The 15,536-nt window shown below is 45.6% G+C and overlaps 1 protein-coding gene across 1 annotated transcript in view; it reads left to right on the top strand.

The window, feature by feature from the left end:
• Window positions 1–15,536, top strand: part of MDGA2 (MAM domain containing glycosylphosphatidylinositol anchor 2) — a 683,176-nt gene that overhangs the window by 163,321 nt on the left and 504,319 nt on the right. The gene's annotated exons all lie outside the window — the stretch shown is intronic.

The raw sequence follows: 15,536 nt of genomic DNA, 5'->3' as shown, positions 1-15,536 counted from the left end.
GATTTGTTTTAATCATTTCCAAAGGGTATAGGAAAACAATCATGAATACACAGACTCTTGTATGCTATTTGCCTTCAGTACAATGGCTGAGTGGGTGTGGTGTCCTGGTGTCCCAGGTGAGATGATAGACTTATGTTGCATTCACACTGTGCTATTGGCTCACATCTCTGCCAGGTTTGTTTCCTGCTGTGCTGGACACTGAATATGCATATGATAAATGATAGCCCCAAAGCATACATCTTGTTGTGACAAATGACCACACTGCACACCCATAGCTGACCTGGTCATCAACTCAGGCTTCTGGGATGAGTTAGTGGGTTGTAGAATTGTGCTGATGTTTGGGCTCAGGCTGAAACCATGGCTTTCTGGGCCAGCCAGACCCAAAGAGAAGGACCTGATGTAAAACACATGGATATCAATGGAAAGGCTTCCATTGAGTTCCTTTGGATCAGACCATCTCATACCAGACCTAACTGCTAAGATCAACAGGTGGTGGGTGTGGATCCTCGATTATCTATCTCTCTGTCTAGCATGTCGGTCTGTGAGTCTGATTGTTCAAGAACTCCTCCTAAACTGTAAGAGCTAGGGCCACCAAATTCGGTATGCAGCAGCCTCTTCCCCTAACGTCAGAGGTAGGACACCGGGGCAGGAGCCAGGGATGAGTTGAGGATCATACACAGACAGGTGCAGGCCAGGCCTGGAACTAAAGATAAGAACAGGTAACGTAAGTGGAGTGGAGCAGGCTCCAAGAATGGGGGTTGGATGCAGATTGCAGCACACAGACAAGTGTGGGGTGTGGTATAGAAGCAACAGAGAATGTGTGGGGTTGTTCAGAGCCCACACATCACTTCCTTGCTTCAGGAGTGGATGTGAGGCTATCTGATGACTGCACCTCTTGGGTATTTCTGACAGGACTGCCTGGGAGAATGATCTTCCAGAATTGGTGAGGTGCTGCTTTCTCTGATTCCCTTGGTGTCAGGTGAGAGATTTCAGAGCCCCAGGACCTCAAGCCTGGGGTTCTAGAGCTGCCAAAACTGAACATGAACACTCACCCTCAGATCCTTATCCCCTGTCTTGAAGCCTCAAGGAGATATAGGGACTGGTCCCTCCTCGAGGCAGGGTAATTTCAGATCATCCTTAAGCAGTATGATGGTGATGCACAGGTAACTCAACCAATCATCTCCCTTCATCTCCAGTTAATTTGCATGCTACAATTCTCATCATTGAAACGAGTGAATGGATGTAGGGGCATTGTACCCATGTGCTAACACATTTCATCAATGGATCGCTTTACTCAGAGAGAGAGAGAAAATTGTGTTGCTTCTCTTCTTAGGGTATATGCATGAGTGCCTTGTGATTTTCACAATTCTTGATAGATGTGTTTAGTAGTCCATCTTCTCGTAAACTGCACATGGAAATTTTAACTGTAGCAAAAAGCATTTTATTATTTGTGTGTTACATTATGCACGTGGCAATAGAAAACATTTACGTAAGTCTGTTTATAGTATATATATATACACTTAATTATGATAGCTTGATTTTAGGCTGGCAATGAAGGTAAAGCTATTGACTTGGCATGTCTTCTTTTTCATATTTGTGTCTGGTTTAAGCAACACCAAACTGTTTCACAAAAGAATTAATGGCTGGAATCTTGACAACAGCAACCTGACAGTGCCTTTGTAATCAGGAACTGGCCCTCTGACTATCTTCCACGGAGATCCCCTGGTTAACACAGTTCCTAAATGGGACAACTACTTTGTACAGAGTGACTTGCCTTCAGCCCCTCGTGTTGAGAACCCAGAGGCTGTTGCACGTGCTGTGGGACTGGAGCAGACACAAGCACAGGCCCTTGGCTGGGAAGCACTCCCCATAGTGATGACACACACCCTTCTCCTGCTGTGGGGAAGGTGCAGCTCAGCTGCACTCTCGGATGTGAGGGGCTGGAGGACCACAGGCCATGGAAAGCAGGTTCCCAAGTGCATTCAGGGGATGATTTGTTTGTCACTGGATCAGCTCAGAGCTGCAGAGCTTTTTCTTAGCTGAGGGACTCTTCTTGGCTGTTTGCTCCTGTGGATGGGCTCTGTGCCTGTACCGACTGGACTGGATAACAGACTGAGGGAGGTAAGAGCCGTGGTTCTGTTCTGGGCTCTATCACTGACCTGCCACGTGACCATGGGCAAGTGATGTCACCTTTCGCGGGCTTCAGTTTCTCCATTTGTACAGAGGGGCTAATGGTATTTATTGACTGATGTAACACACTTTGCTAGCCCAAGTGGAAAAGTGCTAGGGCAGTGCTAAGTACACTGATATGTTTCTAATTAGCCATTTTCTGAGGCAGTTGTAGCTACTGTAGATCTGGAAGGAAAGGAAATACAGACAATCTGAGAATAAGATAGAAACCAAATTCTCTTTTTCCCTGAGCCTCCATCCCTCCCTCCACCAAAAAAGTGAGAATACTTTTAAAAGACCAACACAGCTGATTCAAAATAATGTCACCCATGAGAACAAGCTAGGCCGAATGCGAACTCCCACCACAATGCACTGTGGCACAGTAGCCGTGTGGAAAATCTTGCCGCAACTAACAGTGATATGGCCTTTGCTGCTGTTAGGAATCTTCTTTATTACGGCAGGGCAAAGCAAGAGCGAAGCCTATTGCAATAGGGACCATAGAAGACAATCCCCGTACAGGCTTTGTTTCTGCAGAACTTGCCACTGGGATGTGTTTTCTGTAACAACAGGACTAATCTCAGAGTTATTGTTGTCAGTCACCCAGGTGACACAGCCCTGTTTGCTCCATGGAAATGAAGAGGAATAATCACTATCGGGATTAAAACAATTTTAGAAAAGATTTACTGAGACTTAAGCAATGGAGCCATTGGAGGAAAGCTGATGAGATTGCATCCTGGAAACTGGAGTATTGGAGGTAGTCAGTGAGGTGTGTGCAGGGATCTCTCTGCCTCCATCCCTATTGTTCTTTATTCTTGGGAATAGGAATGGCACAGCTGATGGGTATAAGGGCTGGGCCAACATCACAGTGGAGTCGGCCGCAGAAGGCTGGCCAGTGTCACTCCCACCACGATTGTTGTCCGGCAGGGAGCCCTTGTGCCTGGAAGGGGATTTGGCTACCTTTCCAGCACTGCAGAGTGGGGCAGTGGGCCTAGCATCACAGGAGGCACAGCACGGCTGATGCACTGCAGAGATGCAGCACCACAGGGGAGCTTGGAGAAGCACTGCCAGCGCCCATGGGGCTGGGCATCCACTGGTTGTACCACTGCTTGGAAGGGTGCTCTCTACTTCTCCAGCCTCTTCAGAGGGGTGGAGTCACAGCTCTTACCTCCTACCCCTCTTGTAGGGGGACGCGCACACTTGGGACAGGTGCAGAGAGCTGGCCCTCTCCTCCTGAGGCACAGGGAGTTTTAACGATTGTATGGAGGGTGTTTTTTGTGCTCTTCAAGTGCCATACACCAGGCCAGTCACAATTTGGCTCTTACTTAGTTGCAAGTAGGTGTGGGCAGTAATAGGGAGCTGTGGTGCATGTGGAAAGCTCACACCGCTGTCTCCATCCTTCTTTCAGGTGGTCCAGCTAATAGACTGGAATGCACAGCAGTGCATTGATGTGTACAGAACGATTGTCTTTGCACCCCATTTTTAAAGCTTGGATCCTGAGCACAGGAGAGCCTGCAGGCAGAACAGGGTTCAGGGAAAAAAAAAGCCAAATTTTTCTGTGGAGGTTAGGTCCATCACTGGCTGTTAGTCAGGATGGGTGGGAATGGTGTCCCTGGCCTCTGTTTGACAGAAGTCGGCAGCAGATGTCAGGAGAGGGATCACTTTACCTGTTCTGTTCACTCCCTCTGGGGCATATGGCATTGACCTCTGTCAGAAGACAGGATACTGGGCTAGGTGGACCTTTGGTCTGACCCAGTGTGGCTGTTCTTATGTTCTTATGACCAGGAAACCTCTAGATTTGTTTTGCCCCCAGTAAAGTCAGAGGTGACTTTTTCTGGTTTTGGCCTAAATTCGATCTTACTTCGGCGAGACAGACCAACTCCTGTAATGTCAGTAATACTGAATTGGAGATTTGAGATGTACAGATCAGGTGTGGAAAATGGCCTTTCAGTAAAACACGGGTTTGACTTTTGAAAGTGGCTATTTCACAAGATCCAGATGAAGGACTGGCACCTAGATTTGGCTGCCATGCCACAACGGTGAAAGAGTTGGCTTCTAGACTTGAGGCTGTTGATTATTGGAGGGGATTGTGTCATTACATCCCTGTTCCATGAAAAACGAGCAAGCCTGTGTGTAGTCTTGCATTGCAAACATACTGGGGGCAGAAATCAGAAGTGGCTATTTGCTATTCATAGCAGGAATAGAGTTTTCTCTGCTTATTTATGCCCCTTGTCGATCTGCATAAGAAACTAATGCATGTGCTAATATATGATTTTGCTGAAACTCCAGGCAGCACGGAAAGGGGAACACTCAGCGGAAAGCTTATCAGTCATTATTTGAGTTTCCCAATGTGGGAAACAAAAGGATCATCATTGATATCACTAGTTATAATATACCTGCTGGCAGCCTCCCAAATGTCAGATTGCAATCTGAGCCACTTCCTCTCTAGGTACAAATTCCCTGGGCTCTGAGACTGAGTCATCCTCGCTCTGCATATGAGTGACTTCAGAATAAGCCTCTGCCGTTCTGATCTGGAGGAATTGTCATGCTCTTTTTCAGCCTACATAAATGATGGCTCAGAGTGGAGAATCAGGCCCAATGTTTTCCCTCCATCCAATGAAAAATGGACTTCTATAATAGGTGCAACAAAGGCAAGAAGTTCCAAAGTGAACCTTCTAAACAATATGCAAAAGGAGGGGTGGCTTAATTTCAGAGTACTGCACTGTAAATCGGGAGGCCTCATTCTTTTCCAGCTCTGCCGGCAGCCTGCTGAGTGCCTGTGGACATGTCACTGTGCCTTAGTTTGTCCTTCTGTAAAATGGAGACAATAATACGTAGTTCTTCAGCAAAGGGCTTTGATATCTACTTATGAAGCGTGCTCTAAGACATGTAGGTATTCTATGAGCGTGTTGACTACTAGTCTGTTTATCTCAGAGCAGTTCTCAAATGAGGCTATAGTTAGGCCTCACACATCAAGTTGAAAATATCCTGTGCTGTCTATTTGTGGCTGACTTAAATCTTGTGTGGCTAGCTATCCCGAATGGAAAGGAAAGGTTCCAAGAGACACTCCGTACTGTCTGAGCATGCATTGCTTTTGTTCTTGATGATCCCTTTTCTTGTCCAGCTTTAGAAAACTTACCCCAGCTCTGACCTACTCCAGTGTCCTAAATTATTATTTCACCCATTTCTAACATGACCCCTACCACAGTATGTGAATATTTTACATTAACTGTGATATTTGTCTAGCACACTCAGTGCTCCCACTGGGAACATAGTTCTCTGAGGTTGTCCAGCTTCCTTTCAGATGTCAAAGTGCAGTTGGTAGGGGAAAGGGGAGAGAAAAATATCAAATTAAAAATAGACGGGTTTAAACTATACGCATGTCATCCAAATCGTATACATCTACTATATGGTGCACCTCCCAGGGTACAATAGCATCTGCATACATGTGTATAATAACATTTTTCTTTCTAATGCAATGCAAAAGAATCTGTTTCCCCAGAAAAAGAGATCCAGGATCCAATTCACCAGTACATTTCTCCAGCTTCATGATGGGGTTTCTCCACTGAAATTAGTGCTGCTATGCTCAGGTACAATGAGAGGTAAAAGAAGGTTGTGGTTAAAAAAAGAACAAGGGATCCATCCCTGTGTACAGCATTACATTTTGTATGTTCATTGGCTCAAACTAATCTTTGCAGGACCATCAAACTCTGGAGGATTCATCTATACCAGTTACCCACTTTTTTATGCCATTTAGAGTCCATCATGCCACTGAGAATTGCATGGCACAGCAGCAATTGTACACACCCAGGTCCTTCATTTCCAGTACACCTCCAACAGCTTAAGCCTGCATTAGCCAAACGCAGAGCATCACCTACACACTCCTAAAATTCATATCACTCACCAGAGTGCTGTTCCTTTGCCTTCAGTACTTCTCAGATGGGTTCTTCTGATCAACAGTGCTATTTTTTCAGGACTCCTGATTTCTTTCAAGAGAGATTTTCAGCACAGGAGAGGTCATCTTAACTTTTAATCTCCTGTCGATTTTGGAGGGACACCTATAAAGCCGCATGGAAAGTGGTGTCGTATGAAACCCTCTTTAAAAATTAAGTACCTGGCTTTCCCATGGAGATAAAAAGAACTGAAAGGTCAGCATGAACATCCACATTCTCCTTTTCACCTCTTGAGAGTTTGCTCATGAAAAAAAAAAGAACAACAACAAGAAGAACAAGAAGAAAACAGGCTGAGCTCTCTAATTTATTGCCATCAGAAAATGCTGAGGATGCTTTGCTGGTTACTGAACGTATGAGTTTTAAGATGAAACTCACAAAACTGCTGGCCTAGCAATTTAGCCAAGCAATGATGGAGGGGAGGCCTCCCTTGTCAAATCAAATCAAGACATGTTGCGTGTTCCTGTAGAAAATCGGCACGTTGCCTGGCAGTTTTATCCAGCTGGGTAAGGCTTGCTTTCTGAGAGAGAGCTGCAAGGTCTCGGTATAAAACTGAGTTGCTTAAATCTTTGGGAAATGTTGATGGGCTCAGAGAAGTAGGAGGGAAGGTAGTTGTGAAATCTCTGAACCTGCAAGGTCCTAAACTAGTCTGGTTCCCATGTGCAGCTAGCGGAATTAGGGTCTGGTTTCTTCTAGCTGTTCAGGCAATACATGTCCCAGTTCCATTAAGAACTCATGCAGACCTTGATTTTTCCCCTGGGTGTACTGCCTCTCGTTTTCTCCTAAGGGAGGTGTAGATTAAGAGACTGTTTTTCAGAATGGATCTCAATGGATCCATGAGAGCTGCTAGCACCTGGTACTTCTGGAAAATCAGGCCCTTGTATGATTAACAAAGTACACAGCCCAGACCTAACTCTTTTGCCAGACTTGTACTCCTGCAGTTTGATAGCAATTTATTGGAGCTTATTTCTGCGCGGAGTTTATGGCTACATGGACATCTCTTTGAAGGAGCAAAGTGCACGGGATTGTTTTCTCTGAAGACGTGGAGAAGTTCCTATGTGTCTGCTCCATTGTACTACATAGTGGTACCTATGGAAATCCCAAGTCAATGGATTTGTCATAGGGCAATTGCGCATTGTAAGGGGGATGAAACCCTCTCCCCAAGACTGTTCTGAGACTGTGCCTGCAAGGGGGTGGCTTGTGGGTGGATCTCCATAGCTCAGGATCCTCCGTGCCTTTGCTTTGCTTTGTGCTAGTGTGCCTTGGTCCATTGCCGATTTATAGTGCATGGAGTTGCACCCGTCTTTGTTGGATAATTAATATCTTGCCACCTGCCATTACGTGGTGGAACCTCACTGGATAAGCTTGCATTCCCTTGGGGGGAAGGAAAGGCCCCAGAAACAGTAGAAAAACGTCCAGTTGGTTTAAGTGTAGAAGTATACTTGGAAGAAGCAGCTCCCAACAGTTGGCTCTTGGAGATGAGCAAATAGCCAGGGCATAGTAATGCTCCGTTGAAGCTCCTTTCTCTTGGCTGAGGTGAGGAGAGCTATCAGCACAGAGGCATGTCTGGGGTACTGCCTGTGGAATACAATTCCAGCTGTATGCTGTCTTCACTCTGCTGGAGCAGCAGCCGGGGGGCCATGTCTCAAAGCATGCTCCCATCCTGAGCATCCCGTCACTGGAATTAGCTGGTTCCGAATTTGATTAGTGAGCCCCATGAGTGCTTTGAGAGTGAAAACAGAAAAAAAAAGCACAAAGCCCATGTCTCAAAAGCACACTGCTGGCATTTGAGCTTTAAGTGTGGATTTGATTTGAATTGAGTTACATGCTGCAAGATGTGTTTCCGTGACATAAATGGGCTAAGTGATTCTTGAAGGAAAGAAAATGAGAAATCATTTGTGTTTGTGGTATTTAGGTTAAGAGAAGTTCACCAGGGAAATAGAAAGCTGCTGCTGTTCTGGAGTTCCTGGAGCCTCATGGGAAAATGTTCTGCTGAGGGGGAAAAAACCTGTTGGTGCAACCTGTTTCTTGGGTTTATTTCTTTGGGAACATAGTCCTGTTAAAAAAGCAGGAGTTGCTTAGTCCTGGCCCACTCGTGCTAATTGAGTTGGGGGTATCCATTTGTGTGGATCCAGGAAGTCAATTGCATATAGTCTTATGCTTTGCACAGTACAACAGGGAAAGAGCAAGAACACATGTCAATGGCCTACAAGCTGAATCTTTGAGCTTCTGTGGCTAGCTGCAGTGTAGGCCATGTTGGCAGGAGGAATGAAAGGCTTTCAGGCCACTCACTGTTTTGCCCACTATCAGATTTCATTGCAATGGAGCACATGAGTTGTGTAGCTTTGTCCACTGCCATGGGACTTCTCTGTCATATGCACCCCCAGAACTCGTTAACTTTTACTCCAAGGTGGGACTGCCATCCCAACTCTGGCCAACGTTAGCTTTTACTCTGTCGGGTGCTCTCCCACTGATGGAATCTCTTGGAGTATTGTATCAGAGAGGTAGCTGTGTTAGTCTGTATCTTCAAAAACAAGAAGTCCTGTGGCACCTTATAGACTAACAGATATTTTTGGAACATAAGCTTTAAATGGGCAAAGACCTGCTTCATCGGATCTCATGCATCTGATGAAGTGGGTCTTTGCCCACAAAAGCTTATGTTCCAAAAATATCTGTTAGTCTATAAGGTGCCACAGGACGACTTGTTATTGGAGTATTGAGATAACATTATGCAAGACCAAAACATCTCTCATGGAAGACAGTTGCCAAAGCTGTATGAACACACACACGCACACAGACGAAAAATGATTCTGGGAAACTAATGCAGTTTGAACCTCTCTAATACAGCACCCTTGGGAACTGCCCAGTGCTGAACCAGAGAATTGGCTGAACCATGGTAAGGCAATATTGTCTAGCAGCATTACCAACACTTCCGCTGCTTACTGGACTCTAAGAAGACAGTTAGGAGTAAATTATAGTTAAATAACAGCACAGAACACTGAGAGGCAGGACTGGTGGATGTAGACAAACTTAATGGGACCCCAGGAAACTTGGCCACACCAAATGGACATGTGGCTAACTAAAATCCTACCAGACCAAGGATGTTGTTGGATCAAAGAATGATGGACTATAGATGTTCATCCTGTAAAATGAGGCAGAGAGTACTAGATACTAAACATAGGTGGAAAAAAAAGCACTGCATGCTAAGAGCGTATGAACAAAATACTACAGTAGGAAGAAAATGGGGAATGAGTTAAAGCTCCTCGGAAAGGGGACATCAGTTGATTTGAGGGTAAGTATACACTGTAAGAGAACGGACTCGTGAGCAGTTAAGCCAGAGCATCCATCTTTCTCCTGCTGGTGGAAAAATTGGTGATGATGGGATGTGGCCTTTTGCTAAAGCTCTGCAGGACTGAGCTGCACTCCTCCACAGAGGAGGAGCTCTGTTGGGTCAGAGTTTCGATGCTGAATAGGATGAAAGCTTTACTCCAGAACAGAGCTGCAAAGCTTTCTTACAAGTGAAGACACTGGCTTAGCAGACCTTCAAGTCTTCACTCTCAGAGTCTCCTGGTTCAGAGTGCAGATTTAAAAGCTGTCCTGTTCACCTGAAACTCCAAAGATTGAAGTACTTTCCGTATCCCCCCACAAGTCCTCCAGGTGAACTGTGGTCTCATTGTATTTAAAAAGTTTCTGCCCTAAACCTTTGCTGTAAAAAATGAAATCCCAGTGCGAGGCAGTGCCAGAACTAGCACATCTTGGAGACATCGAAGAAAACCAACATCTAACAGGACAGAGTGACAGGGTCAGCATTCATCATTTTTCTGCACATCCAGGTGCCCCACTGGTTAGCCTTGTTTCTCCTGCACTCACGCGAAGCAGCAGAGCAGAACAAAGATAGATATTTCCATCCCACAGGAAATGATGATCTTTCTGCATAGGTGTCTGTCCTTCATTGGGAAGAAAAGTTAAGATATCAGGTTTTCTGTGGAACAAACCATTTAGGGAGGGGGAGGACGCCTTTCAGAAAATGGCAAAAGCATTTCTTTTAACGGATTTTCCCTATTGTGGCACAGTGCCTCATGGGAACAAAAAGCAGTCAAGTAGCACTTTAAAGACCATGGCTATGGTCTGAAGAAGTGGGTCTGTCCCACGAAAGCTCACCTAATAAACTATTTTGCTAGTCTTTAAAGTGCTACTTGACTGCTTTTTGTTTTGATAGTGTATAAACTAGCACAGCTTGCTCTCTGTTACTATGCCTCATGGGAGTTTTAGTTTTGGGACCTGATGTTCTCCTTCTCCTCAGTTGACCGGGCTCCCTATCTGGACTATATACAACTAGAGTAATCAGATTCCCATGATGCTGCACACAATTGCTGTGCAGGGAACGTGCGTTGCATGATGGGAAATGGAACACAACCAGAAGGTAGAATGTGGACCTAAACTACAACTCACCTGAGGCAATGCTGCACCAAGGGGAAATGTAGACTCAGTTCAACATTAAACAGCCTTTCAGCTCAGATGAACAATTTGAAAGGTTCCAGTTCTGGTCAAACCAGTCCAGAAGAAAATATTCTGTTTAGATTTTTTTGCCTCAGAAAAGTGGGGGAAAATCTGAAAATTGATTTTTTCTATGGAAAATTTTGATTTTGCAAAAACTGAATGGCATGTCAAAAATTGACAGACAGTTCCTCCCTGTCTTGGAGGAAAGGTATGAGCAACACACATATACGGTCATATGTTTCTTGGGATAGTACCATCAATCAAAGAAGACAAGTTTCTTTCACCTTCTGGAAACTAAAGAGCTTCTTGAATTTTGGCCTACGAATCTGTCCACACTGGATACATGACCCACTGCAGCTTGGAAGTTTTATCTTAATGTTGAGACACTGTGTGCAGGACATTTCACCCTATAGCCAACAAATAGCCTCGATCAAGGAATAGATGCAATGACTCAATGCAAAAAGCCATGATGGCATAACCAAGAACCCAAGGGCTGCATTTGATATGCCTATATTGTTGCATAAACGCATATGGATTTTAATATCCAGTTACATTAACCTATGATCCATTTAGAGCAGTGGTGTCCAAAAGACATTTTACCCATCGCCACAGGATACACCCTCCCCCCAAGTCAGACACCATCTCCCCAAGTCAGGCACCGCTCCCCTTGCGAGTTTGCTTACCAGAGCCATGCAAGTTGCCTTGGGCTGAAGCCACCACTGCCACGCAAGCCATCCAGGGCTGAAGCCACTGCTGTGTGAGCTGCCCAGGGCTGAAGCTGTGCCACGCTAGCTGCCCCGTGCCTGGAGCCCTCTGGGGCCAGAGGAGCTGTCTCCACCGATGCAGCCACATGCTTGTCCTGCCGTGTGCACAGAGCAGTTGCTCCTGAGTCGCATTTTGCCACGCTCTGCGCCCCATTTGCCACATGTGCTGAAACAGGAGTGTATTGGGTGCCGCAGATTTAGAGTAAACAAAGCATGGATGAATACATAAAATATGCTTTAACTTTAAAGCCACGCTATCTGTTGCAGCTTCTTCCAGTTCTGTCTTTCTTTTCTCTCCTTCCACCTGCCAATGTGCTTTTCTCCTGCCTTTGTTTTTCACTTTCCCATATTTTAGAGTTACCCTCTCACCATTTCCTTTGCTATCTATCTTTTCCAAAGGACTTGCCTTCCATTCTTAAATTTCTTTTGCTTGATTCGACCTGTTTCCCTGCATAACCTCTTGTTTGTTTTGAGCAGTGCCTGTATTGCATGCTTGACACTGTAGGTCTCTGTGTGTTTGAAAGCATGGTCCTTGTCCATCATGATTACCAACTATAGCATCCATCATGCAGAATTTACACACAGGCTTAACTTTAAGCTTTGCATAGTCCCACTAAAATGAAGGTGGAATTATTACATGGATCAGAGCAAGGTAGATCTGATAAATAATATATATTATGAGAAAAGTCAGGAGCAGTGATCACAGATCAAAACGAGTCCCTGGTTTTCTGCAGTCTGACGGTAGCTTGTTCCTATGATCGTCTCCTGATTCATTCCCTGTGTTCCTAAATGACAACAAACCACATAGCTCTTCTTGAATTGTCTGTCTTGCATTTTCCAGACCTGCTTCAGCATTGTCAACCCCAAGTATTCACAAATTATAGAGCAAGGCCCCCAAATCATAAGATTTTTAAGAATCCACACTTTTGGAAAATGGTGTTCGGATTTTTGAGCGACTCCAGAAGACTGCTGAGAGGGTGTACCCCGAATCGCAGTGCGGATTCCGCACAGAGAGGTCTACTGTTGACATGGTCTTCTCTCTAAGGCAGCTGCAGGAGAAGTGCAGGGAGCAGAGGAAGCCACTCTACATAGCCTTCATCGACCTGACCAAGGCCTTTGACTTGGTCAGCAGGGATGGTCTGTTCAAACTGCTCCACAAGATAGGCTGTCCTCCACGGTTACTCAAGATGATCCAGTCGTTCCATGAAGACATGAGAGGAACCATCCAATATGATGGCACATTATAGGATGCTTTCAGAATCAGGAGCGGCGTCAAACAAGGATGCGTGCTTGCCCCGACATTGTTCAGGATCTTCTTCGCACTCTTCCTGAAGCATGCCTTTGGATCTTCAACAGAGGGCATCTTGCTGCACACAAGATCTGATGGGAAACTGTTTAATCTTGCAAGGCTGAAAGCTAAGTCTAAGGCGTGGGAAGTCCTCATCAGAGACATGCCGTTCGCAGACGATGGTGCTGTAGTGTCTCACACAGAAGACCAGCTTCAAAAACTGCTGGATCAGTTCTCCAAAGTGTGCAAGGACTTTGGGCTTACCATCAGCCAAAAGAAGACAAACGTACTCGGTCAGGATGTTGCTGAATCCCCATCAATCAGCATTGACAACTATACGTTCGAGGTCGTCCACGAGTTCGTTTACCTCGGGTCCACCATTACTGACACCCTGTCGTTGGACACTGAGCTAAATACGAGGATGGGAAAAGCGGCCACAACTCTGTCCAGACTCAACAAGAGAGTGTGGAATAACAACAAGCTGTACACTCACACCAAAATGCAAGTCTACAGAGCCTGCATCCTCAGCACCCTCCTTTATGGCAGCAAGACTTGGACCCTGTGTGCCCTCCAGGAAAAGAGGCTGAACGTCTTCCACTTGCGCTGCCTCAGGCGCATCCTTGGAATATCATGGAAGGACAGAGTGACCAACACCGCCGTCCTCGAGCAAGCTGGAATCCCTACCATGAACACCCTCCTCAGGCAGCATCGGCTCTGCTGGCTTGGCCACGTCCACAGGATGAATGATGGAAGGATTCCAAAAGACATCCTGTATGGTGAGCTAGCCTCTGGCAAAAGACCTCCCAGACGCCCCCAGCTGTGCTACAAAGATGTCTGCAAGAGAGACCTCAGAGAGGTAGACATTGAGCTGGACAACTGGGAAGAACTAGCAGATGACCGCAGCAGATGGAGGCAGGGGTTACACAAGGGCCTTCAGAAGGGCAAGATGAGAATCAGACAGCTAGCAGAGGAGAAGCGAGTGCACAGAAAGCACACTAAGGACTTGCCAGACACCCACCACATCTGCAAGAGATGCAGCAAGGACTGTCACTCTCCTGTGGGTCTTCATAGTCACAGTAGACGCTGTAAATGAAGTCCTCAATTGAAACTATAAAGGGCGCGATCCATAGTCTATGCAAACTGAAGGATGCCTACTACTACTGAGTGTTCATATGTTCAAATTTTGATTCATGTGACAGCCTATGCAGATTCTCACTCAGCGTACATGTGACCACGTGTGAGATAAGTCACATGAATGATCTTCATGTGCTCCAAAAGTGGAATTTTCATGGAGAACACGTCTTTAAGAGCCACAGTCCCTGCAAGTTGACTAATTTTTTTTCCACAACAGGTTTGAATTACTGAGTAAAATTCAATGCCAGATGCAAACACCATCTGCAAACACATGAAACTATATTTATACTGGTACTGGGCTTTTTCTTCATTTCTTTTTACACACAGCATAATTAAGAAGCTGACTTAGAAATAAAAGTTGGTAAGTAAAGAGTGTTATGTAAGGTTTCTATGATGTTCTCTTTCTTGCTTACTTTTGGATTTTCTTTACATCTAATTTATTGCCTGTGTGATCCTGCAGGGTTTTTAATGTACCCCTGTGAATTTAAATCAGGGCTGAACTCCATAAAAATGAATAATTGCCAAATGTATAAAAGTACATGTGTGCAAGGCACAATTAACCATGGCTGGAGGAGAGTAATTACAAAGTATTTCCTGGTCAGTAGCACAGCTACAAGCAGTATAGTTTTCTCTGTAAGCAGCCCTGAAACTAGTTTCCCATCTCCTGGTATCATTCTAGTCCTTCCTTACTTTTCTTCTCACTTCATCTCTGCTTAGCTCATGAAGACACTAGCCAAGGTTTTCAAGAGAGGCTGGTGATTTTATGTACTCGGCTTGAGATATTTCAAAAGGCCTGACTTTTCAAGAGCATTTGCTGAAATCAGGCCCCTTTAATGCATCTACTGCTGAGTGTAGGGGTCACCAGGCCCTGCACCCCATCTGCAGCCAGATGTGACTCTCATCCAGCAGGGAGAACAGGAGGTTTATCAGCCGATGGGGGCACAGCGTAGAACAGACTTGTCAGCACAGAAACCAGAAGCCATCAGTACCATCCAATTTGGAGGGAGAGGGGGTCCCTGAGCCAGAATCCTGGCTCTCCTTTCTCCCTCTGCAGCCAGACAAGCCTGCTCCACTCCATAGCGCAATTCAAGTGTCAGTTCAAACCAGCCAGGTCTCTCCTCCCTTCTTTGTCCCATTTCCTGGAGAAGAAAGGTGTCACCTGGTCGTCTAGTTTACAACAGGCCTGGAGTCCCAGTGTGTAGGTGGGAGAAATCACACCAAAAGTCCCTTCACCAGTAGGCACCGATGCAGGGGCTAGGGAAACTGAGGCACACACCTTGGGTTACTGTGGAACAGTAGGAGAAATATGCAGCCTAACCAGTGGAATAAAATCCTCACCCCCACACACTTCATCACATCCTCCCAGGGCAGGCATCCAAAAGTGGAGCCCTCCAGGAACACCAGGAGTTTGTGAATGTTTATGCCACTGTTTCTCACAGCAGTTTTATGCTAATAATCTCCAAGAGCTTATTGAGTCTTTGACCACAAGGAATATTGGGAAGCTCTTTAAAAGAGACCCTAGAAGGCAGTTATAACACATGGCTTCTGTCGGGGAAACCTCCCTTCCTATTCCATTTCCTGGAGCTAGGGACTAGCTGGTGGGGAGAACCTGGACATCTGCAGAACCATGTCAGAAAAGCTGCTCCTATGGAAGGGAAGATGGGCGATGTGATGACATCACTATGTCATTTTGACCTCTGAGCTGTTCTCAGTGTGTCTGAGCCGGGAAGGGGA

This window comes from Carettochelys insculpta, chromosome 6, assembly GCF_033958435.1.
Source record: "Carettochelys insculpta isolate YL-2023 chromosome 6, ASM3395843v1, whole genome shotgun sequence".
NCBI classification, from domain to species: Eukaryota; Metazoa; Chordata; order Testudines; family Carettochelyidae; genus Carettochelys; species Carettochelys insculpta.
Note: the sequence above shows the minus strand (reverse complement) of the source record. Positions and strands in the feature narration are given on the sequence as shown.